The sequence below is a fragment of the Choristoneura fumiferana genome, chromosome 11 (genome assembly GCF_025370935.1).
Source record: "Choristoneura fumiferana chromosome 11, NRCan_CFum_1, whole genome shotgun sequence".
Taxonomy (NCBI): domain Eukaryota; kingdom Metazoa; phylum Arthropoda; class Insecta; order Lepidoptera; family Tortricidae; genus Choristoneura; species Choristoneura fumiferana.
The window spans coordinates 1,672,448-1,699,974 of record NC_133482.1 but is presented as its reverse complement, the minus strand read 5'-3'; the positions used below and the strand labels follow the sequence as shown (position 1 = coordinate 1,699,974).

At 39.8% G+C, this 27,527-nt stretch overlaps 1 protein-coding gene across 4 annotated transcripts in view; it reads left to right on the top strand.

The window, feature by feature from the left end:
* The window catches only part of hth (Meis homeobox homothorax), a 385,579-nt gene that overhangs the window by 323,060 nt on the left and 34,992 nt on the right, over window positions 1-27,527 (top strand). The window lies entirely within an intron of this gene.

Genomic DNA, 27,527 nt, shown 5'->3' with positions numbered 1-27,527 from the left:
TGTGCTATTACTGTTCCACGCGGGACGTTTGGACGGATGGATGGGGAGTGCGTGTGGTGGAACAAAAATGCGGGCATACGGTTAAAGTAAAATCTTGGTGGCCCAGTTTGAACTATGGCCTCTCAAGGAGATTGTGGGCTTAAATCTAGGCTCACACCTCTGAGTTTTTGAAATTTTCCAGCTTACCTACTAGCTAACCTGAGATGCAATTTATCCCTCATTTCCTCATTCATTGTAATAGGAGAAAAAAAGTGTCCCAAGATTTTTTATTCTATTACGTTACCGTTTTCATACAAGTTTCTATGGCGGTAGTAAGTAAGTAATGGATAACACAAATTATATAAAAACCTGGGACACTTTTTTTTCTCCTATTACAACCGATTCCATCCAAATCTAAAAAAAAGTCATTTCAACACCTTTTTTCTAAAAACGCTCAGGTACAATACAGTACTGTGTAGACTTTCGTCGAAAAACGTTTTTGACTTTTTGACACCACTCTAAACAAATGTCACAAAAATTACCGTGAAATGTCTCTACCATTGTATAAATATAAGAAAATATGTCAAAGTCAAAGTCAAAATATCTTTATTCAATTTAGGCTATAACAAGCACTTATGAATATCAAAAAAAAACTACCACCGGTTCGGAAAAACCTCTGCTGAGAAGAATCCGGCAAGAAACTCAACGAGGTATTTTCGATGTATTTTCAGTCCTAGTGAAAATGTACTATTAAAGAATCTTCAGTTTCCTTAATGTTTGACCATGAAATCTTAACTTTTTTTTGTTTTTAAATGATATTTAACTTAACAACTTTTAATATTTTTCCCTTCCGATTCTAAATAAAATCTTTAAAAATCGGTTCAAAAATTATAAAGATCAATGCGGCTCCTATCATTTCTTGTCCTTACCTTAAAACTCTCAAAAAATCCTGAAAACTTGAACCGCTTCAAATCTTATGCGCGCCTGGTCCCCCGTCCCTGAACCACCAAGCTTTAAGGTGTGATAAAACACCCATTTCCCGCCGTAATCGGAATTCACACCTATTACTTTCAGAACCTCGCATCTAACCCAACTTGTACTTCCAAAAAACAAACGTATGTCAATGAGCCCAGCGGTGGTTATCAAACCACACGGTTTGAGTAGATGCGCGATTGAGTAAGTAGGCGGTAGATTTTTAGCCGCGATGTTATCGCCGCGGCCATTCAGTCAATGGCACATTTCTTGCGATTGCTGCATTCCTAGTTGATTTTCTTGGTCGCGTCGATGTTTATTTTACATTTATTGGGTGTTTTGTATGTAAAATAAGGTAAAAGGGGTTGTTTGAGAAGAAAAATCGAGAATTATGGGGTTGTTTACAAGTGGCTTAAACTTGTTTTTAAGCCTTTACTAAGGTTACATACTTAGTAGTACCTCTGTTATCTTACATATTAGGTTCTTGAGAGGAGAATCAACTCTGATAATTAATTGTAACTTGTACTATCTAAGTATCTTGTAGTACAACTCTACATCATGAAAGTCTCAATCTATACAAACCTGCAGCAAGCCTCTCTCCACTACAAAAGTAACAATCAATCTATCTCTTTCGCCAACCAACTGTCAACCTCACGCACATCATAATCATAAACTATAACCCGCCATTCCTCCTACTATCACACGACACGTCGTTACACAGCTTACCCCGCATTATCCTAATTTGACGCCAAAATCCGAGCAACTAACCATCCCGGCACTTACCAAAGAATAATTACACCAAAAACAAGCTTGAATTAAACACAAGGAAAACAATTACGCTTCACGGCCCCATAACAATTCACCTCGCGCATAAACGGGGGGCTAAGCCTCAAAAAACCCCTTACACTCGTCAAAATAATTCATTTTAATTTTCTTTACGGGCTAGTAAACCTTTATTTTTACGATGGTACTACCCGAGATAACTCGGGGAGTCCCTTAAAGGCTCTTATTTCTAGACCCTTTACTACCGCGCCCCCGTACCGAGGAATCTGACTTACCCTTGCGCCAAACGATTATGCCACGTTTGAAGTCGTATAACCGCTATAAACGTAACAATTTGTACAACCCATACACTGAAGAATAATTTGAGAATTTATTTATAAATTAACTAAAATATTTCTTTGCTAAAGGGAGCTTTATTCTGGGTTAAATATTGAGAAAAGTCGAAACGTTTTTCAGTGCTATGACTTGGTACGAGGCACAGATATCTCGATTTCCTTGGCAGGGGCGGACTTATTTTTTCTCGTCTTGTAAATATTAATTTAAATTAAGAAGGCTTTTTTGTATAAATAAATTAAAAGGCAGGTACTTCTTTGTAATTTAAATTATATTTTGCCTCTTTGTTACAGGTAAGTAAGTGGGTTTCGTTGTCTGCTATCTCGAGTGTCAATGAGGTATTTATTAAAGAGAAAGTGTGTTTGCGGTAATAAAAATGGTGAGTGGTTGCTATCAATAAACGCCTCTGCAGTGGATTTTGTAAAATGTCGCGACAAATTTTTCGATATACCTGGGACATTAACATAACGGAATAAGTACTTAACGTATCGTTTTTTAATGGATATTCCTGTATTAGGTAATGAGTAGTATGAATGTAATGACATATTGAATAAACCTTATTGTAATTCGAACGTAGGTACTAACAGATTTAGTCAGACGGACGGCTGTGTCTTATTAATTCCTAAATGTGCTCATGTATTTCATCACTAGTAATGAATTATTATGATTTACCCTTCTAAATTTAAAATGCGAAACGTAATATCAACGGTCGGTATGTCGGGTATGTCGTTATAAATATTGTATGTAGCATCTACCCCTGTCATGTGTTCTCGATACATCTATACCCGTGTCTATACCTCTACCGTTAAGCGTGTTCTAAATAAATAAGAGTGCGTGCGTCGTGGCGTGACGCTGAAGATCCGGACCACTTAACTGCGTATTAAGTGACCTTCTCGGGGCTTTTACGACCCTGGTAACTTCGGGTCGGGCGCCTCATGAGAACAAGGGAAATCTTAAGAAAATACTACTTATCGAATTGTCTGGCGCGGTGAGCGCTTGACGAAATGATGTCATTGGATACTCTGAAGGTCCCTAAAGGATGGTCTACATTCTAACGGCAACGGAACTGTCAACTGCCCAGACTACAATGCTCTCATACATCCATTGCAGTTACAATACAGTTGGTTTTGCTTAAAAACTGCAGGCTATTCGCTACTGAATCTACGATGTACGGGAATCGGCAGTTGCAATATTGCATACCTGGTCAAATGAACACAAGACAAATTAAATTGGACCCACAAACAAACACCCTGATTTCAAGAACAAAATTGTCGTATATACTCTAACATCCAAAAGAACCAATCGACATCCCTTCCCAGTGTAAAATATACGCAATTGATAGTGACTGAATGACAAATTCGTTCACTCTGTCCCAGTTTTAGCTATCCCCGCGCTATCCCAATAAAAAACAATAAATATCCCAGTCCAGTATTGCCAGTAGGAAGGAAAACACAGAAAGCATTTTGACCCAGTGGAGCTGTGCGGGTAGCGACCCCTTTCAGACGTCTTTCCGCGCCGACGCGTCATCATTTTTCACCGCCTCCATTTATTTTATCTGGGCACCGCACGCCGACCTCCGACGAAACGATAGCGACGCTGTTTCGAATTTCGAACATCATCTGCTGAGAAGAGATTTATGAGAAGCTGGCTGTTTCAAATTTGAATATGGCACATCAACGTTTTTGAATATACGCCACACATTAAGCAGCCTCGAGCAAAGTAGGAATGCGGTACTGACATAGCGCTCAAATACATGTTGTTTTTCATCTGTTAACCCTGATGTGTTTATTAAGTCCTGGCTGTTATAAACTTTGAATAAGGAACGGTTTTTAATCTGCCACATCACAGAGTAGAAAACATTTAGCAAAGTGATTGGCAATAGCGCGGCAGTATAAAACTGCCACGGTGGTCTTTTAAAGTAAAGCCGAATAGACCGTTCAATAACAAATGTCTCATCGTATCTTAACCGCTTAATTCAATATGTAAGAACGGAGCGGCTCGCTTTAATTAAATGTCAACATTCCTTATTGAAAAGGGCATTGCTTATTAGAGTGTTTAATTAATCCCTGTGTACTGCGTAAGTAAAATTCAGCCGTTCTGCGTAATCTGTATCGTTTGTAGACTTTTTGTCGATGGTTACGCGAATAAGGAGTTCAGTTGAAACGTAAGCGGGGCGAAATTGCGGGGCGCCGTACGGCATCAGCGAAAAGGTCGCAAATTCAGCCCGTCGCTACATTTCCCTATCTCATTTTCCATTTGACAAACATCATTACATCTTCCTGTGTCGCCCCTCGCGACAATTTTCGGAAGCTTTCGGGCGCACTCGGGCGGCATCGTCGAGTTCCGGCGGCGTTCATTGTACAAATTCCATTTTTGAATTGTATGGCATTTTGTTGAGTTCATCGGTGGTATTTCATTTTTTTATTTTTTTTTTATATTCGCCTCGAAAATAGCTGCCAGCATTTAAGGTTTAGCAATTGCTTGTAACGTAATTGAGTGTGATAAAAAAACGGTATGTACGAAGGATGAATGAAGAACGTAGGAACGTACTCGAGAGAGATGTATTTTTTATCGATCGACAAATTAATTGCAGTTTAACGGAGTAAAAATAAAGTACCAACACAAGCGAGTCGTTTTTGCTCATTCAATTGTCTATGTTTGCGTCGAATAACGCGGCTTGGTTTTTGTTAAGTGGCTGAATGAGCAATTGCCGTTGCCTTTTTTCCGTCGCTCCGTTGAAACGAGCGAGTCGTTCGTGGGCCGGAATACGCACTTTTCTGTAGCAATTCGGAACTACTTCTACACACGCATAGATACCATTTTTTACCATCGTTTTTACTTGAAAAATTTAACTAAGTACTATTAAGGTTTTAAATACTATTACTAATTATAACCTTTATAACCTTGCCTCAAATTAAATCTGTGAAAAATACAACAGAATTTACACACACACAAACTTCACGCCTGTATTCCCAAATAGGGTAGGCAGAGCACACGAAACGTTACCGCTTCGGAGCCACTTTTAGCAATTTTAGGTTTTAAGTTTGACAAAAACGGTACAATATTGACAGATTGCTAGCATGTCGCCTACGGTATACCTTAACCTATATCCTCAGTCGCCTCTTACGAAATCCACGGAAGAAATGGAGGGGTGTAATTCTAACCCGACACCACACGGGTAACAGAATTTAATGCAAAAATAACCTACTTGCTTTCTATGTTGGCTAGCCTTCTTATTCCACACAGCTCTGCATAAGAAGCAAAAAAAAATTGTGGAAATAACGGGGATAAATTAGCAAGAACTAGCTCGTAGTTTGTCAGTCTTTAATTACTAGCGCATGTTTTAGCAGTTGACACTCGTTTGGATAACAATTTACTGCAATTCTGTACCTATCACTTGACCTTATAGAACCGACACTGTATATTAATTGGATGGACAAATTATTTCCGGGTATTTTATCTAAAGGAGCTGCAAGATGGTTCGGTGGACTTCGGCGTTTCTACAGAGGATGCCTTAGTTAAGTTGAATTAATAACCCACTTGTATCATCTTTGCCAACTTTCGATGCGACCGCCTATAGTACTATCAGCCATAGTCATAAAGAAGCGACAAACTCCGACTCTATTCAGCCAGAGTTGTCAGTTAGAACGCCGGGCGAAAGCAACACTGGTTTCTTAAAAATTTACGATAGTGTTGGATTAAAAAAAATAGTTGACACATATTAAATAATAATTTCTAGAAGCACATTAAATAAAATCACTCTATTTTAGCACTGAAAACAAGATAAATTTTCAATTACTTTAGATTAGTTTTCTTGTTGCTTTGAGAGTTATTTATTTATGTATTTACGTAATGTTGATTATTATTTATTAAAGTAAGTATCACAATAAGTAAAGAAGTAATAACGATTCAATTAAATAAATGGTTTCAAATGTATTTACGTAAGATGTACAGCCAAAAGCATAAATATACCAAACAGTATACGTTACCAACACGTCAAAAATATCTATGTGTACACCTTTATGTAACTAAACATAAGGTCGATGTACACATATTTTGACGCTATGGCTGTATAGATATTGCCCTCGACTGTTTCTAAGAATTTTATTTCTTCCTTTTTAGTTACAGATTCGAAAATAGCTTTAACTGAAACGTCAGCAAAATACTCATAAGAAACAGAGCATTCTATTTCAGCGTGCAACTTCGACGCTCCGAAGGGGGGACGATGGGGGGGGGGGGTGATTAATTGTCAAATGGGGTTCTATAGTACGGATAGTGTTCTTTTGAAAATCGTACAGACAGAGGAATGAATCCGTTGGAAGAGCTTGGAACGAGGATTTGTCGTTAAACACCTAGTAAATACCATGTTATGAATAAATGGGAATAAATTTGCTATGTGGGGTTTTTCGGAGGCGAATTTATCGAAGCTTAAATTAATCTCTGAGAAAAAGCCTTTTTTCGAGTTTATCCATTACATTGTCACTCCAAAGTTCAATATAAAAAATTAATCGAAATCGCTTCATCCGTTTGAGAGCTACGATGCTATAGATTAAAAAGTCAGTGGTTGAATAAAAAATAAGGTTACTACTCTTATTTTCCCAATTGTTTAAGTTGTACTTTATGGTATACTCAAGGTTTCAGGACAAAGTAACTTTTTCGTTTTAACTATAAGATAGTCATTGAAATTCTAATACAAAATACTTCCTTTAAATATTAGACAAGTATAAAAAATGTTTTAAGTATCCCAATTAAAGCAGCATAACCACATCGCGCAGCATTATTTAATGACTGAAGGGTCCCGCCCTCGCCCTCTGTCTGTCTGTGTCTAAAAATGGACTTAGCGCATGAACTGTTTCCAGTTGTTATTGTAAAAAAAACTTTTATTTTGTAAGCAAGCCGCATAGAGCTCTTTTAAGTGCCAACGGAACCCTATTACTGAGACTCCGCTGTCTGTCTGTCTGTCCGTCCGTCTGTCACAGGGCTCTATCCCTCGAGCCGTAATAGCTAGGCACTTGAAATTTTCACAGATTATGTATTACTGTGGCCACTATAACAACAAATACAAAAAAAATGTTGCAGGTGGTAGGACCTTGTGCAAGGTCCGCCCGGATTGCTACCACCATCTTGCTTGCTAATCCTGCCGTGTAGCAGCAGTGCTTGCACTGTTGTGTTTCGGCGTGGAGTGTAAGACAGCCGGTGAAATTACTGGCACTTGAGGTATCCCATCTTAGGCCTCTAGGTTGGCAACTCATCTGCAATACCCCTTGCCTTGCACAAGGTTCTACCACCTGCAGTTGTATAATCACATTACATTTGTCATTTTCTTTTGCCAAATATAAACATCAAATGTAACGATACGACATGACATGATAATAATAATCACTTTACACTTTAAATGCCACGGACCAAAGCTCTAGAATTCTAAAAATAACAAAACACTAGCTTGTGACAAAAACTGAACGACGATCCATGAAAAAGTCAGTTCTGCATCCCCGATCCCGCCAACTTATCTCAACAGCCACCTAACTTGTACTATTGTCGTAAAAGCGTGTAAATAGACGTAAAGCATAACGTCACGAGGATTCTCATGACGCGCAGTGAGACGTCACGGCGCAGACATTTACGGCATCGTAAACCGACCTCTGTTCACTTGTTGAGTTTATGGCCAGGACGAATTTACGAGTGTCAAAGATGGTGACACTTATGCTTTGGGGCGAAGGGCTGGAATGCGCTGGATGAGTCGTTTGCTAAACGGCGTGTTCAAATTTGGATTTTTTTTTATTCGTAAAAACTGAGTTTAATACTGGCAGTTTACACAAACATGTGTCTATGATTTCTTATTAAATGAAATGAAGATTTATTTTGAAATGTCGATGTGACTAACCTTAGTCAATGTGAATGAAATTAAATTTCCAGTTAAATGAATTTTTGATTGCAAAATATATACAAGGTATTAGGTAGGTAGGTAGGTATTAAATAACTGAAAACCAGAAAGTAGTTTGCTCAGAATCGTGAGTAGAATCGATTACACTATGTTTTAAATCAGGTTGTCGTTGTGTTTTTAAATCCCTTTTTTGTTGTGCCCAGTCTAAAAGTTACGACTGCAACAGGCGTCAATTAAATATTTTAGCGAGGTTGCATACTATTTCGATAATTTAATACTGGCCGTTTTGCTGTCAATGTGTGATTTTCTTTTAAAAACGTCAAAGCGCAACTGACATAAATGCAAATTATGACTGTAGAGTTAGAAATGAAGTCTACTTCATGACTTAGCAAAACACATGAATATATCTTTTACAGTAATGAAGGTATTCAAAAATAAATCGACACTACTTTGAAAAAATCTCGTATCTAAAATCAATATGTCAACAAAATTGAACCTTGACATTATGTTCATAAGGTCCACTCAGAAAAATTATCCACTTTGAGATACGAGTTTTTTTTAAGTAGTGCCGAAATGTAATTGACTAACTTAAAATAATAAAATATTTTTGGGGTGTCTGAGGTTTTTGGTTATTTAATTAACACCTTGTATACAAAGGGTTACAAAATGTACTAATTACTAACACACCTATCGAAAGACAAACGGGCACCACTAGGTACGCAGAGACAGCAAGAGGTAACTTATGCTCGCCGGGGCGCCGGTTAATAGCTAATATCGCTGCCTAATGACCATACTCGTCTTGAGCGTAATGCCCCACATGGGATCCGAAACTACGGTAAAACACGTCGCGCTTATGTTCTGCCGGTTGCTCTGGTAATTTAAGACTGATCTTTTGGAAGCGAATTTCGGATGTTATGAAAACAACGAAAAAGTTAAAACCATATTTTTGACTCGACTAGTGAGTAAAAAACGTCTCGAGCCTTTTTGGTTTTGATTAACTACAATTAGTTGTACAGTTATCAGCATTAATATCTGCCACAACGGAGCGTGCAAAAATATCTGACACGTCCTTCCGGCCCTAGAAATAGAGCCGTATCAGATATTTATGCACGCTTGTTGTGTCAAATATTGGTGCTGGTGACTGTACGACGTAGTGGTCAGACCTTCCTATTAATTCATACTAGACTAAACAGAGGGATAGCGCGACGCAGTCGCGGTCGTGTGTCGCGGTCGCCGGTCGCAGTCGCCTACATCGGTATGCGACCTGATGAGTTCGGTTAAGAACGGAATGCTACCTTTAGTTACGGTCCATCACTTCACCAAAGTGATGTGTACTATTATGTTTACCCCGCTCGGCAAAATTACTTCTTTTTAGCAAGCATTAAGAGTCCCTAACCAGGAGGATGGATAAACTTAAACTATGATCTATCCTTCAATTCGAAAAACGAAAGCCTCTGAAGATACTAAGTAACTTCAAGAAGTGACAGCTCATCCTCACGGGGCGACTGTGGAACATCATCTTGACGTTCGTAAAACAAACGGAATTACAAAATAATCAATTCTAAAACATAGAAAACGTAAACATCACAATATTTACTGCAAATAAAATGTCATTCACTATAAAGACGAGCGCAGTAAATCATTCCAAAATTACCGAACGAGCGGCGCCCAACCCGAAAATGACTGGAAAAACACGAAATAAACCCGTGCGCTGTAAGACGTTAATGTCCCTAAATTTAATAGGCTATACTATTACAAAGGATTCATTGTTTTGTTAAACTGACTGATTTATGTCAAACATTAAAAAATGCTTTAAAATCAATTTTATTTGAAACGAGCGAACGGATTGACGCGTCCGTGTGACCAGTTGCGATAACGTTTCGTTAACTACCGGGCTTGATATATGGACTTTCAAGTTCTTTGATATCGTCATTTTATGGAGACAAGTTATATTTTAGAATATTTTCTCTAACGCACATGTTGCGAGTAAAAATAAAAAGCGAAATTGAACAGCCGTGCTTGGAATTAAAACAATCCGTGAGCAATCTCGATAATTTCTCGATGCTTATCTACTAGGTTATTCATTCCGGTATCTGGTACCCTGGTACCTTAGACACCGGATACCAGGCGAGCATGTATTTGGAGAACAATGAGTTGTCGCAATTTGCAAGCTCAGCGGGGCACGCCTTGTATGGCGTGCAGGATACTGGCGTATGTCCACGTAAGGCTGCCCATACATTTACATACCCATGTTAACCTGGTATTAGATATAGATAAACCTTGGATATAATCAAATAAGTTAACTAGGAATTTGTTCGTGTTGTCCACATTGAGTTAATTAACGTCGCGATCATAATTAAGCTGTGATATTTTAAATATATACGAAATAATTTCAAAGATGTCAGCCTCGCGAGACACCGCTAGGCTAGAGCTGCATCTCACTCGGAGCCGCCGGATCTATTACCGCAATTACGCAAATTACGGATTACGGCACTTACCTCTCCTCCCACCTGATTGCAACATATGTTAATTTGATGCTGGCTGGACTAGCTAGCCTTATTGTTTGCGATATGATGAATAAAGCAACTGTCATGGTTAAAAGCATTTGGCTTCAGTTTTTTTGCAACAACGAACGAGTAACACTAAGTTAGTGATAGGGCATATAGGCAAAGCTCTGCGCAGGGGGCACACTAGCGCAAACTCACGACAATGTCAGTTCTCTTTATATTTTGTCGCCATGACAGATCATGACCAAAGAGTATTAGTTTAGTAAGTACTTAGAAATCATGATATTTATTAGTAACAAAATATCATGAATATATTACATACGAACGATAGAGCTATATTTCCAAAAAAATAATTTAAATAATACGATATAATGGTATTTAAGATACTCAAAAAACTGTTTATGGTTGTTGTGCTTAGTGCTGCACTCCGACGGAAAAAAATCAGTAATATTCCCTATTACGTATGATTTGACGCATAAGAACGACTATATAGCTAATAGGCATACTTTTCATTCGATAGCTTCAATGGTGTTGCAAAGCCGGTTGCAAAGTTTATGTAAGTTTCGCGTACGACCTTAATATTATTTTAGAAAAGGGTGACAGTAACAGTGACCTTCCGCATTAACATCGCGTCCTGCTTCAGCCATCTTGTCATAGTCCTTAAATGCAAAACAATTAGTCGGCGAGTCACGTCGGGCGCGGCGGTATACGGGCCATTACCACGTCACCGCTGCGGCCCTGGTCGGCGATCCGCGTTCATTACGCGATTACACGAATTACGCTCATTACACCGATTACACGGATTACCGTCGCTTCGCCGTACGCCATTACGCTCCACCTCCGCCATAACCTCAAGATGGCCGGCAAAAATAATCCTTCAGCTTTCCGTTTAAACTTAAGCAATTTAAGACGAAAGCTAATCGAAATCGTAATTTAAACGTACGCATTCCCGTTATTCTTGCCTATCCGACGCGAAATTACATGCAATTACGCCCGTACAGCGAACCAAAACGCGTGCGCAATCAAAAACAATTTGGCCAATCAGCGCGCGAGCAGCGGAGATCCTGCGTTAATGTCACGATGTTTTCAAGTCATTCGGCGCGACCACAAATTGGCCTATTCTGGCCCGCACCGAGACCGCAGCCGATTATTACCCAAATAGTGCTCTGTTTGAGCCAAATGTCAAGTCGTTTGTAAATTTTTAAACGTCATTGTGCGCGCTTGTTTGCGCGCTGCGGTTGCGGTTGTCGTTCCCGATTCAAAATTTTCGGTTTGACAATGTGTTCTAATTGACCGGGTTCCGGTCGTGTGGCCAGCGAATCTAAGCCCTAATTGGGCTCATTCGAAATTCAAAAGTTTACTTTCAAAAGCAACGCAAACCACACGCGTTACGATTTGTATTTCGATGAAAAATTCGTATACTCGTTAAGTGGAATTTGTATCGCAGTAGGTAACGCGTTGCAGAACGTGCGTTCGAACCGATCGACTATTGAATATTTATAAACGCACGTCCCATTATAGTGTCGACATTTTGAATAATTAACTAGACTTCCCATTACGGCGCCCCGGCTGAAATTGTTAGACATTCAGTAAATAACCCCTTTTTCTTATGAATATTTAGAGTATCAATCGATGGCCGCCTAATAGCTTTTCGTTACACAATGTAGAGTTAAAACATACAACGTGAAGCCTTTTTCTGAGAGCAATATCAGGCGAACAGAATAGATCACGTACTAGGTTCGCATAAGCAAGAGGCAGGTGTGTTACGCCACATGAGCCGGAATGTGCGGTAAATTTTCCGGATGCCTTCCCAATGATTTCCTCGGAGACCGCCGGCCCAGATACGGTGGATTTCGATACGATAACGCTTCTCAATTTCTGCTGGCTTGGTACTCGGAGATATTGTGGCCACGCCCCGCTCCATTAAATATGTATAGGTACGGGTAGTTGGTTGATATTTTTTTCCAGTATGAGGTCCCCCGGGAGCCCGCCGCGGTATCAATCGGCGATATTCGTACCGCCACTATCTTGACAATAATCTCGCGGTGCTCCTTGTTATTTGTTGGGAAACGTATAAAACACTGTTCATTTTCCTGTATTGGATTTCTATGGTGTTTGGATTTTGATGGCATGTAACTTAAGTAGCTCTTTATTTTCTATTGGCTCTTTGTATTGTGTTTCGTAGCTAATTTCGCTACCGATTTCATCGTAAAAGCTACTAGCAATTTGTAAATATGATTAAGGGTAGGGTCCATAACGACTTGATTTCGTTTTATTCTATTACCGAGACGTCGATATCTCTAAACGACTTAACTTAGTATCAAAATGCCTGAATACCGGAATGCATGTTTTAAAAAAAATGTTTTTATGGTATCGTTAATGAACTTGACACATACTCGTACGCTGGTACCATCTAATTTCTTTGCAGGCATATGCAGATTTCCTAAAGATATTTTCCTTCGCCGTAAAGTTCATAGAAATGTTTAAATGCAGAGGTCATAAGATCAAACCACCTTAGTGGCTACCTTGATTAAAATTAGATATTTGGGTAAATTAATTCTTAGTACAGGTAAAGTAGGACTTAATACGACAGTTAGGCGGCAAAACATGTACATCAATGAAACTTTGTTTAAAGTTATTTACCTAGCTAGATAACACCTCTCTTTTTGCGTCGGGGGTTAAAAGTGGGCTTTACCCGATCATAATCATAATTATGAACATCATCAGCATTATGAGTCGAACAGCATATTTTTACCCAAGTGACGTCTAAAGTCAATATCATGATCACTATCTTAGTTAATCAGTACCTACGTCTAGCCCGCTCGACCACTTTTTGCCAAATGAGCTCAACCCATGTACAATTAGTGCTGCCATCGACGTACAGATGTCGCTGTCTTGAAAACTTAATTGAATCGTTTATTCATTCTTCGATGTTTAAAATGGTCGTGTGAGGTCTTTCCGTGTTCGATCGCAGTTAAAACATTGTTTTCCTGTTTGCTATGAAACCTTTCCGTAATTATTGTATTTAATTAACAGTGATCTTATTAAATGTCTAATAGAATGGAAGTTAATTGAACGTAAAATATACGGAGTTATTGTAAACGGCTGGTTACCTATCACTACTTAATAGTATTTTTCAACTGTAAAAAAAATCAGATTGGATTGGATTTAGTCCAGTAGTTAAACAAGTCCAAATTAATGAACTAAAAGAATTTCCTTGCTCACCCGCGACCTTATGATAGCCAAGCTTATGCAAAATAAATGCGTGTTCATGCAGTTCCTCCACCTCCACACTGTAAGAACACACAAATCACACAAACCCATCTATCACCACCACCACACTACACTGACGCGTTTCGAACTCAACCAGAGCTCATCTTCAGAGTAACACAACCGTACACCATGCTACCAGTTGTTAGTTGGGAGCCTAATGTAATTTCAGTGTAGTGTGGTGGTGGTGATAGATGGGTTTGTGTGATTTGTGTATACTTTACAAAATTAGCTAAATGTAGGTAAGTACTTAAATATTTTTCGCTCTTAAGTAAAAAAAAGCATAGCAGTATTCAGTATAATGGTTTATACCCTAGGCTCTACCTCACTTCCCAAAAATATGCACTTGCTATAAGAATTCACTCTTCACACAAAGTAGGTCTTCAACCTAGGTAGGGTAGGTCCGAAACGGGCATTTTCCCAGTTAAGGTTGCCCAATACGGTATTTGACTATTTTGTATATGTTTTAAAAATTAAAACTACACAATGCAATAAAGAATTTTTTTAAGCTACCTTTACAAATAACAAAGTTATGAGGGTTTGAAATTCAAGATTAGACAGAGAAAGACAATGGCATGGCATGTGACGTCACACGCCAGTACCGCCATACTTGCTGCATAGAGAAAAGCGTTTGAGAAAGAGACAGGTATATAGATTTTCAAAAATTCACTATAAATCATATTTTCAACCGATTTAAGTTTTCTCTTCGCTAAACACTGTCTGTATATCTATATTTTCATAATAATATTAAGATATGGCAAATTCAGGAGTTGTCAAATACCGTATTTGCGTTTTCCCAAAGATTTTACTTTTCCAGAACGCGGCGTTTAATTGCATAATATATAAAATTATATAGAAATAATCATAGTGCAAAAATGCTAGCGCTTGTAGATTGTTCAAATCGCGACAATTAGTTATGCGCTAAAAAATACGGCATCACACCTAACGGCCAGTTAACACTAATCAATGGATGGTGAAACAGCCCCTTAAGCTTCTACAAAGTATCAGAAAACTTAAAAAAACTATGGACGAAATTGGTAAGTACAGTGTTGTTCTAAAGTTATGGCGTGACAAAGTGAAATAGGGATTCTTTTTATGTATAGATATGTGCAAAGACAAACCTTTTTGAAAAAGTATCCTGCTGTCTGGAAAACTGTACCTACACCTACCAACTTAGAACGACCGTCATCAATCTGTTTTCGACCATATTGTTTTGGGGAACCTATTTGCTGCGTACAAATTTAGTAACTTTTTTTATGTAAAATAGTGTTGATCCAGATATGTTAAGGTCGACCTTTTACGTATCTACTCCCCTATTGTAAGAATCAATAGCGAAACGATTAGAGTTGTTAACGAACGACTGCACGCTGCACGGCCGCGAACTGTCTCCGCGCAGGTGTAAAATATCATATTTATGGGGTAAAGAAGAGTTCGAATGCTTGTTAGCGATAATGAGGTACGTCGCGATAAATTCGTTCCGCCGCCCGCCGCCGGGGGCGCGGCTCATTTGCATCTTTATGTATCGCCGTATCCAGACGATTGTTATTCCTTTTGTGATAATCACTCAATAGCGCCGCGCGACGGTACAAGGAAACGCTAGTTCGTCTACTTGCCGATAGATGGCGCTGTTCGCAAAGTGCTGCGTCACAGTGACGCGTCGGGGCCGCACGGCTCGTTAGCCTGACACGGCGCCTGTCACGTTTTTGACAGTTTTTGACAGAGACATCGATAGTGAGGCGCTTTGTTAGCTACGAGGCGGGGCGGCGGCGCTCGCCACAGACGACTTACGGCGCATATTGTTGGCTTATATTTGATTTTAGCCTTGTAAGTTCATTGTTACACATCTTGTGTTTTATTTTTATGATGGCTCGATAACAGCCCACATTTCTGAGAGCATGAACACGGACGATCGGATCTCGGCTAACCGGTAAGACAATGCAATAGTGGAACAAGATAAAGGCTTTGCCGTTATAAATGAAAATGAACGTAACGCGACGTAGGCAATCTAAATATTAGTTGATAAACAAGACGGGTGACAGTCGCAATTTCGGATTCATAAGGAAGTCAGCAGGTGTGGCGACATCCCGTATTCATGGGCGATATATCATACGCAGCGGGAAAAGAAAAACGCGCCAAATGCCCCCACTTTTCCCGCCTTGACGTGCAATTATAAAGATAATAACGTTTTCACCTCGGCGAGCGGTTTTATTTGTTCTGTCTGATTTATAACAGTTTGTCGAGTTCGCGCGATACGCGACTTCGTTGTCAACCTGTTTGTTTACAAAAAAAGCGCGTCCGCCTAATTCCGTCACGATGAAATGATCCGTAAAAAAACTAAGACCATCGATGTCGGATGAAAAAAAATGATGCGTTCCCACGGCGCGGGCGTCGCCGCGATCGACGCGTAAACTATTTTGATTAGAATGGCATTCCCGCCGAAAGCCGCGGCGCATTTCTCAACTTGTCAACCCTCCCGCGCTTTTTGCGCTCATTCCGCGGCCCGCCTTAAAATCTTAATTCTGCGCTTTTTCGGGAGGGCATAAACAACGGCCGATTTATAGAGTCGCCGGCGAGAGTCCCGCGGCTAATGGCTTGATCATGTCCTGCTCTCGTAATAACTATACCTCGTCATGTGCTTCTTAGAATTGATTTTTTTCGAGCTTGGCGTTCGGCCGCCGCGGGCGAGCTAATCATTAATCACGGCCGTACCCGCGGCGTAGGTACGTAATGTAATACGGCCGCGCGAGATAACATTATCGTAAATATAGTTTTACAAAACGGCGCACTTACTGCGCATTCACAAAAAAGTCCTAACGACACCCGAGCCGCAGGAATTCGCTTCGCAATCGCGAGACATTATCTGAATTTACACCCGGTAATAACGTATAACCTAATCCTTGGGTCAGCGAGCGCCTTTTTCGAAAAAAGAACTAACGCGTCCGACAGTTGAAGCTGGAAAACAAAGCGTCGATCAAACCCGCTCACTCTCACATAAATCAGCCGGACGCGAAAGAGACAGGTGCAAGGACGGCGCGGCCAGTCGATTTTACAAATGGGCGGGGCGCGGAGCGAGATGTCGACATCGTTGAAACAAAAGAGCGAAAAGGAAATAATAACCCGGTGCAAGGTGCAAGCGGAGAGAATGGGATGGGATGAATTCCTTTTTTATAACGCGACGGTTAAGGCTGCCGGGAAATCTGAAGAAAAACGTGGAAGTAGGCATCGCCGCTCGTTCATAGTTAATTAGAGTCGGCATTGTGCTCCACTCATTACTCTTTATGAGCGCCTGGTCCATTCATAATTACACTGGAGCCAGTTAACTAAATTAGATTATTATTTGGCCTGTTGCTATTGTCCTCTCGATTCTTACAAATTGTAATACCACTTAAGTATTGTAAAATGTTCAAATCGGCTGTAATAACAGTTGGCACATCATAACACAATTTGGTTGGATTACGGACAATTTTCTCACAGATAACGAAAATCACAGCGCATTACCAACAATAGTAATCATACATAATGTGGACGGGGTACAATTTAAAATTACGTACATAGAAACAACAATGAGCCGGTCACGTAAACAAAATTCAATTGAATTAGTTGCAAACGGAACAAATTGGACAATTACCTACCTAGGTTGAGCAATTTACATATCATGACGAGTGCCGCAACTGAGGCGCCCTCACGGATCTAGGGGCATCAAAGTTAAAGCACAATCTAAGTGAAAACGCACTGGCTGGATGAAAAAAAACAACGTTTCTAATCACTATATTTCAAATTTGGAACAGAAAGAAGAAGAGAAAGAGAAATTTCGCCAGAATCTATTTATGGGCAGTTATTAATAGATAATTTAATTTAGAGATAAAACACAATCACTTTTGCACTTTTCTAAAATTGCGATATGGTACAGTTGTCACGTTTGACGGAAATTTATATTGACAAAACATACAATCTATTATACCTGGCACTTTATGAGATTTTGATGACGACTATTAAAATCAACTTGACTGACTAATATTATGTATGCATAACGCAAATCCTAATTCAGTGGAGCTAGAGACTTAAAATTCGGCCATATTTCCTAGAGTATTACCTATAGAGTTGCACTAAAAAAAGATTTCTTGCAATTTCCATGGGCTGCCCAAATTTTTTATTCTTCAACGTGAGCGAAGTCAGGAATAAACGAACAAAGTCCGCCTCTTGCTTGTAAATAAATATCCAGTCGAATAAAAAAAAAACCAAGGGAAATTTTACACCAATCGACCAAGTCCCAAAGTATAAGCAAAGCTTGTGTTATAGATGGGGACCAGACATTGGATAAACATACATACATACTCAAATAGATAGATACATACTTAAGCACAAGACCGGTCTGAGTAGAGAGCCTTGGGGGAGGCCTATGTCCAGCAGTGATGATGATGATACTCAAGACTCGAGAACAGGACTTGCTTTGTAATTACCTAACTGGCCCAAAGAGTTATTTTGTCTGTGTATTATGGGGACGTATCTGAATATCGAAAATCAATATACCTTTCTAATGTTAAAATATCGATATTTCAATTTTCGATATTCTGATACATGGCACTGGCTGATAGGACCTTTTCGTAAGCAATTCCGCTATAATTTCTTTGACACATGACATCTGTTCCACCCCGGTACGCTATTCGGTTTATTTTTTCACTGTACCTATTTTCTGTATTACCTACTCACTCATTTTTGCTCAATAATGAGTCGTCAGGCAGTCGGTAGGCCTCCAACAAGATGGAGTGACGACCTGGTTTAAGATCGCGGGACCGCGGTGGATGCGGAAAGCACAAGACCGGTCTGAGTGGAGAGCCTTGGGGGACGCCTATGTCCAGCAGTGGACGTCCGGCTGACATGATGATGATGATGAAAGAGTAATTGTTTGTATCGTAGAAAAGAGAGCCAAGCTCTGCCTTTATTAGCACCAATCACATGGCAACCCTCGCAAGCGCACACGCGCTTATTACTATCTAATCGGCGTATCAAACGCAAAACACAGGGCACGAAGCAATCAAATCGTTGTTTTGATATAAAATTCACACAAACACGTAATTTAGTTGTTTTCGCGTTGACACCATTCAATTATTGCATTATTTCGTAATTCGAGGTCGCTCGTTTCTTATAATGGGATATTATGGGTTGTTCTGGCTAAGTGGGAAAAACCGGTGTTTTTTTCCGGCCCGTATTTAAAATCATTCATCATTAGCTAATAATAAATAAATACTTAATAACTGTGACTAGGAGCCTGGATTTTCACCGAACATTTTCTCAAATGAATTTTGATGATGAATGAATAAAGGAATGATTTCCCCAACTGTTTCATTATAGATGAACGATTTTTTTTTCTGAAACTGTATATTATTCAGGACTATCTTATAGAACCCTTTAGGCTAGGTTAGGTTAGTTTTATGACAATCTTGAAGTACATACAGTTTAAAAAAAATCGTGATCACTTCTCATGCTCGTAAAGTTCGCGTTTATGCTGGATCTAGGCGACATAAAATGACTTTTTATGCACTAGTGCATAAAATAAAATCTTCGTCTAAGACCAAGGTAACCAAGGTGTCAACAGCCACAAACAAAGAAGCTTATATATATTTTTCATAATTTTTAATTTATATAAAATTAAAAATCAATCAAATCAATCAAAATAAATCAATAAAACTAAAAAATTATAATAATATAAAAAATCATTTAAAATAAAATGTACATAGTAAGTGAACAATTGATCCACTGTTGCTAATTTCGTTTCCTCGCCATCGAAGTGAAAAGCAGAGTGTAAAACTCGAGCATTAAACCCATTTTCCCCTCGACGTGTCTATCCACCCTCGCCATACCGGCTTGGGTGGCTATATGAACGTCTTGGGTAAAATGGCCCGTTTTATACTATTGTTGATACAAAACATTGGGGAAATGAATTATTTGGAAAAATATTTTTGATGAAAAATGAGAGAAACACTACTGATAAAAAAAACTGATAATTTGCATCGCTATGTGCCTAAGTGTATGTAATTCAGAATACGAAAGATTGAGCCACAATTCCCACGCGGGCCCAGTGCAGAACTTCACATAAACCATTGAATCTCTTCGCAAGTGTATGCAGGTTTCCTCATCAATTAATTTTAATCTTTATTTGTTTCAGGTAAGTTCGACAGAAACAGACAAGATTTGATCTCGACCCGAGGTTTGGGCTGGATATTTAACATCGATAAGTACTTAAAAATTGTTCCAAAAAATCCGTTTACCGACAAACAATCATCATCTGTAATATATTCTGGACAGCTACAACCTAGAGCTTATTTGCGTGCCAATCTACCTGCTATGTGAGCCATTCTAGCTAGCCTGAGTCAACGGCTCTCTTACCATCAGGAGACCCACTTGCTCGTTTGCCATCCAGCCGAATAAAAAAAAAACGGGGGCAGGCTGAAAACCAGCGCTGGCAGCTTCTGAGCAAGCGCAGCATAAGCTGAGCCTGTTCCTGCCACACAGTGCAAGGGACTGGCAAACGCATTCTATATTAGTTTATTGTTTATTTGTATTCTGTGTGCCTATCCTGTATTGTTCATGTTGGCAAATAAATCAATCTTCTTCTTCTTCTTATGGGTAGATTAGGCTGTTATTGTATCAGCAACTTACCATCAATTAGGTAAGAAAAATACGGCAAATTTCTGTGACGCAGCGTATTTTTTTCAAGTAGGTACAGTTGCTTTGTTAACAATTGATAAACATGATCAAACTTTTTAATCTGCATCCAAAATATAGCAGTACAATATTTTTAATAGAATACGACAGAAGAAAGCTCTCTATTGTCCTGTCTCCGGTATACAAGGTACTAAACTATACTAGGCTCCGCTGTACTCCTCGGTAGATAAAGGTACAGTCGAACCGTTTGATTCCTGAGCCAACGTGGAACGTTCTCACAGTAAATGTCATAATGAATTCCCTTGTCAAACAATCCGATGTCACTATGACTTTTTCTACGAATGGGATCCACAGTGGAGCACGATTCAGTTGGTTGGATAGTACATAATATCCAATATCAGGGGGCAACCGATTGCCCCCGCCAAGTCAGTTCAAATATTTCACAGTTTAAGATTAAGAAATAATAAATTACGTTTCCGAAGCGAAAGTCTGTGTTAGTGATACCCAGCTGGAATCGAATAGATAGCGATACCATCTCGATACGTGAGAACTCATTTGTCGTGTGCCTTTTTGTTTGTTTACGGCCGCTTGTTTTGAAATCAAAATGGTTCTGTTTGTTTAAAAAAATTGTAATGATACTTGATCAAAGTGTTTAAATTAAACAGATGATAAGAAGTAAATTTGAAGCCGTGGTGGCCTAGTGGTTTGAACTATCGCCTCTCAAGCAGAGGGTCGTGGGTTCGAACCCCGGCTCGCATCTCTGAGTTTAGCCGAATGGCCAAAACGGAACCCTTATAGTTTCGCCATGTCTGTCTGTCTGTCTGTCCGTCCGCGGCTTTGCTTAAGGACTATCAATGCTAAAAAGCTGTAATTTTGCACGAATATATATGTAAACTATGCCGACAATATGGTACAGTCAAAAATTCAAAAACAATTTGTTTTTAGAGTACCTCCCATAGACGTAGTGGGGGTGATTTTTTTTTCTCATCCAACCTTGTAGTGTAGGGTATCGTTGGATAGGTCTTTTAAAACCAGACACCTTCAGTACCATTTATAACAAGATGCCACATAGCTTTTAGTATTTAGTACGTCTGGTATCATACAAGGACCGCACGCTGGCATCGGAGCTTTGTATCGAAAAGAAAAAAATAATTACAAGCATTAATTGCCTTGTAGGGCTTAACGACGATGTGGGCGGTACCTGATGCCTTACGAATAATAAATGCGTTTACATACCTACTATATGTACTTAGTAAAATGAGTCAGATAAAGCTAGCGAAGATAAGGACTTGTTCCGTCACCAGCATTAATATCTGCCACAGCGGAGCGTGCAAAAATATCTGACACGTCCTTCCGGCCCTAGAAGTAGAGTCGTATCAGATATGTATGCACGCTTGTTGTGTCCGATGATGGTGCTGGTGACTGTACGAAACAGCAAAAAAAATCGAACCAATATCTGACACAACAAGCGTGCATAAATATCTGATACGACTCTATTTCTAGGGCCGGAAGGACGTGTCAGATATGTTTGCACGCTCCGCTGTGCCAGATATTAATGCTGGTGACTGTACCTACGTAATAAAGTACAAACTAATGTAAATAAATGCCAAATTAATATGACTTTAACCTCCTATTTCACCATCCATTGATTAAATTTTTTTGACTGATAAATGTAATGCTTGCTCTGTTTGTTTTGTTCGAATAGACGGAGACGGCATCAAATTTAACCGTCAGTTAACACTAATCAATGGGTGGTGAAACAGCCCCTAATATGCTTAACCTCTTCACCGCCAGAAAACAAACTAAAACCAACGACAAAATCAACTTGATTTTTAATTCCATTGCAGAAGGATTCATTTCGAGTGGAATGTTGGTCATGTAAGACGCCGGAGGGGTATAAATGACCGTGGCATGTGAGGCATACCATTGGCTGTGACGACTGGATGACTGGCGGTGAAGAGGTTAAATAATTTCACAAAATAATGAAGCTGTTGACTCTCGTCTCTCTTGAAGCCCTCTCATACTAAGAGGAGGCCTGTACCCGGTAGTGAGACATTTATAGGTCGAGATGATGATGGTGATGATGGGTCTTGAGAATAACCCAAAATACTTGTATGAGTCATATTTGACTCCTTGAACAGGGAGGTAGTTAGCACTACGCGTCTTTTAAAAAATACAATTCAGGAGGTTACAATTTTTAGGGTTCCGTAACCAAATGGGACTATCAATGCTAGAAAGCTGTAATTTTATATATGTAAACTATGCCGACAAAATGGTACATTAAAAAATACAAAAAAATGTTTTTTCAGTACTTGCCTCCCATAGAGGTAAAGTGGGGGTGATTTTTTTTTTCTCATCCAATCTTGTAGTGTGGGGTATCGTTGCATAGGTCTTTTAAAATAATTAGGGGGTTGCTAAAACGATTTTCGATTCAGTGATTTGTTTGCAAAATATTCAACTTTAAAGTGCAAATTTTCATTAAAATCGATTGTCATTCCCCCCCGCCCCCCCCTCTAAAATCTAAACCGGTGGGTAGAAAAAAATTAAAAAAATATCCTGATGGTAGTAAATAACGGTTAAGTTTTCTTGAGAATTATTAGTAGTTTAAGAGTAAATAGCAGCCTGAGGTATAAAATATACCTAAACTTGGAATATTCCGTACAAAATACGAAATCCTTAGAAAAATATTACTTAATTTTTTCTTAATGGCTACGGAACCCTATTTCGGACGTGTCCGACACGCTCTTGGCCGGTTTTATATTTAATTTGATCAACTTACGCGTGATTAACTTATTAAGAAATCTATCTAGATTTACACTATTCAACTATTTCTGTCTTCAGAACTTACTCTTTATCGGTCCCTAGCTGAATGCTCCTCTAATCCATTCAAAGACTGATACTTTTGTACATCTATCTTAACGTTTGTCAAGAATTTATATACATACAAATATACTATATATAAGACTCTAAAGCTTAGGTACTTTTCCAACGCCTCATTATATCGGTAGCCATTTTTGACAGATGTCAAACAAAACAAACCGTCTGCGCGCCAAAAAGAATTTTGGCAGCTGCTGTCAAAAATGTTCCTGTTTATTTTTAAAGCCCGTTTTAGCGTCGGAATGCTCGCGTCCAAAGATTTAAATACTCGTAGTAACTTTTACGATTATTAACATCAAAAAATTTACGCTTATTAACTACATAATATGACTGGTACCTACATTAATATTAGTACCCAAATAAATCAGCCTTTTAAATAAAATGGCGGTCGTTAAGAAATGACACGCTATTATACAGATATCTATAAAGTGACATTTGATTCCTTTTGATTCGAATTTACGCGTCCACCGTCCGAGCCGTTTCACTTTTTTACTTTTTTGAACTTGTACGTTTTTTTATCCCGCCCGGTTCTTTAAGTTCTGATTCGATCTCATGGACGTCGCATACCGAACATATTTGATGTTTTTTTTTTGGACCGCCGATATAAATTTGATTGTGGTGCATGTAAGGTCACATACGCGGGTGCGGCGGGGTCTTTAGACCCTGCAGCGGTCCCACGACAACTCGCCAGTGGGAATTACAATCTCTGTCTCGTAAAATCGCGTACGGACACGAAGAGGCGTCGAATATTCAACTCTGATTCCCTGTAATGATACTTCAGCGATGCCATTAAATTCTTACAAACCTTTTGGCTGTTCACCAATTACGTAATTTCATCTGTCGGCGTAAATCACATACGAGAAGCAAGTGCAAACGGAAAAGACATGGCAGCCGCGCTCACTGAAATTGGTTTAGTGCTTTAGAATTTCAGCTGTCAGTGTGACATAGTAGAGGCATCCTGGCATGTACCAGTGCCGCATAGATCGTAGCGGTCAGCATATCGCACGCGCGTCACGTCACGCGTCCAGACGAGCGGGCGCGCACAATGCTCGCCCGCCCCGGCTTGCGTTATTGTCCAACAATGCGTGAAATGCTCTGACAAACGATGACAGCCGCCCGGGCAGCCTGGTACCGACCTACTGCAATTTATGATATCCTATTACGAGATTTAACGATACTAAACGTCAGTGCTCTTTGTTTTAGTTATTCGTCATCGGGTAACCTCTACCCGTCCGTACGCAAGGCCGAACCTATGATAATATTGTCTCGCTGCGACGTAGCGCCGGTATAGCTTGGGTTTAGACAGGAAGCGTGAACAGAATCTACTTACAGGCAAAGAGGAGAAGGACTGAAAAATTACCATATCCCGTTGTGTAAACAGTTGCCGACAATCTTCTCGTTGTCAGCCGACAGTCGAGCGTCCGAGCTCGGAGCGCCAAATATTTGCCGGAGTCTCATAAATTCAGAGGCGCCCCGCGCGTCCTACCAGGATAACATACATAATGCGCCGCTCCACGGATCGGTAAACATATTGTAATGGAAAACGCCGTCATTGTTTACACTTTATGATGTCCTGGTGCTGTAAACTGATGCGGTGCAGATTCGCCTGCGCCCCCTCGTCTCGCAATGCTAACAAAGAATTATTTTCACCGAAAAGAGGAATGAAAACAAATAGATTATTTTGTAACGCCAGACTACCGGCAGGAGAAAGTATTAAGTAGTATTAAGATACAAACCAAACTTATTCGCGTTATCTTACAGGCCAATACCGTCTAATAATACCTTGGGAAGACGTTCTGTTTTCTCCGTGCAACCCCGAAGTTGCGTAAAGTCGTAACGAGAGGCAGCGTCTGATATTAATGCAGCAAGAAGCGCCGCAGCAGTTGAGTAAGAACTCCACTCAGAGTAGTTTCGCTCGCTTAAATAATCATCGTTTTAATAAAAGTGATGCGAAAAGCGCGATCGCAGCAGCGTGGCTTTTCATTTGCGCGCCCCGAGGCAACTCTACGAACTTCCGAGGGGATGCTTTTAAAAGAAAAGTTTGTATGGAGTTCGTGAGAGTCATCTTTATCGTTCAAATCTGAAGAAAGACGACAGGCCACGAGGTAAGACGGCGGGCGCACGGCCGGGGCGCGTAACTCCGCCTAATCCTCGGGTGTTAAAATATTCGAAATCCGTCAAAATCGTAAATCGCGCCCTCCTTTTGTGTGTGCCGGTGTATTTACGAGCGGCGCGGGCGGAGGCTGGAGATAGCCCGAATTAAACTTGAATTTAAAACCATTTTATATTAGCTAAGCTAGCTTAGATCGCGCGCGGCGGCGGGCGCGCGCGATAAGAGAATTGGCCTGTCAGGCACCGGATGATATATTTGACCAACATTTCCATACCGCCCCACCCTCGCTCCTGCGCCCCTATTTTCATTTTGTACGTGTCTGCTCCGTCGCGTATCTATAATGTATCCTTTCTGTTTAGGAGTTACATTGAATAAAAATGCGAAGGTGAGAAGGGACGGTTAAAATTTAATAGACTACATTCTGAGCTGTCAAAGTGTGACAAAGGATCGTAGTTTCTCGTTTGATCCCGGGTTTTATTGCGCGGAGGTATGCGGGTGGTTGTTATAGCTACGGGGATGTGGGACATTTGAATAATTAAAAATTTGGCAAGCGATTTTCAGGGGCTGTATATGTGTGCCGCGCTGCACCCGTTCCCGGCGTAAAAAGGCGTAAGTCTACTTATAGCACAATGGATGTGGGCTGTTTTGGAGCTCCGGCCAAAATAATTGTTGGCCAAGTCAGCCGAATACCTAATGAGGATAATATCTTTGGCGAAGTGTAAATATAGCAAAGCGCTGGTTTACCCGTTGGTTGGTCTGCTTGTCGCTGAAAAACTCTAGTATTCTGGTACAGCGTTCTCCGTTATTTTGGGAATGTTTGGTTTGTTTGCGCTAATTTAATACCGGTTTTAAATGCTGCTAACTTAATAAAACTGCAAGTCTTCCTTTTTGCAGTTAACTTAGATTTTACTTTGTAAATATCACGTACTTTTAGTTCATATTAAATATAATGAAATGACCCGGATAACTCACGTCTTAAATCGAGTTTAGCTCGACATGTTTCGGGCTAATCCGTAGGCCTACGTCTTCGGAGCAACGTGACTCAGCGGCTGCTGCAACACGCGCACTGCGCGCCGCCGCTCTGACTACTTTTAGTTCATCTCTATCTAACCCTGTGTCATCTTTGTTTTGTAACTAGAATTGAAGATCCAAGGCCTGTTTCATCACTTTTTGTGTAGCTTTGCTGTTCATTTATATGACAGATTTGTGTGATGCCATCCCTGTTTAATCGAGAGGTATTAACATAGCAGGCATTATTTCATATAATATACCTATTAGTGCTATTAGTAACTCATAAGACAGTTAACATAGGTCGTTTTACCTAATAAGCGTCATGAAAAAAAATCCAAAATTTCTGTGAATATAGACTCTTCATCTACTTGAAAGTCTATTTTGTAATTGTGTCACTATGACTTACGACTTTCTTTCACGTATGTGAATTCATTTGACTTGCATCTGTATTCTCCGTATAGTATGAATATTAGCTGTAATTTCCACCAAGGATACGATGCGAAATGAGACATCAAATTTAAAAATGACCAAACTTCATTAGTGCTTTGGAGGCTCGGGAAACTCCATCGTTTTCCCGTCTTATCACCTAGAGTCTATTTTTCATTAACTCATTACAACTTACACCTTTTTTCTACGGTACAATGGCACTTTAGCCGTCGTTTTCTTTAAGCACATTTTCAATACGAAACTAGAATCTAAATTTTAAAACGGCCAAACTCCATTAGAGTTTTGGAGTCCCGGGAAAATCCATCGTTTTCCCATCTTATCCCTCGCGCGATAAATCAGTCGAGTCCATTGTGCGCGTCGAAGGCTAATGCGCAGGGCATTATTGCGGCGCATTGTTACGTACCGTGGATTTATTGGCGTCTACGTGACCGATGGTGATGTGTTCATACGCCTTTCTTTTTTACGTGTCGAGTAAGTCATCACGCTGTTGTATGATGATACAATACTTAGCGGAGTAAGTACACGACTTCGAGGTCCGTGCAAATAGTTCAAACGTTGCAGTTACTCTTGATAAAAATGGGTACATGTCAGACTCGTGCTCCGGGGTTCCGTAAAAATTTGTAGTCATCTACGAATATTCAGTGTTAGCAGAGTCCATCTCCTAAATAAAATGTACGCTGCGTGG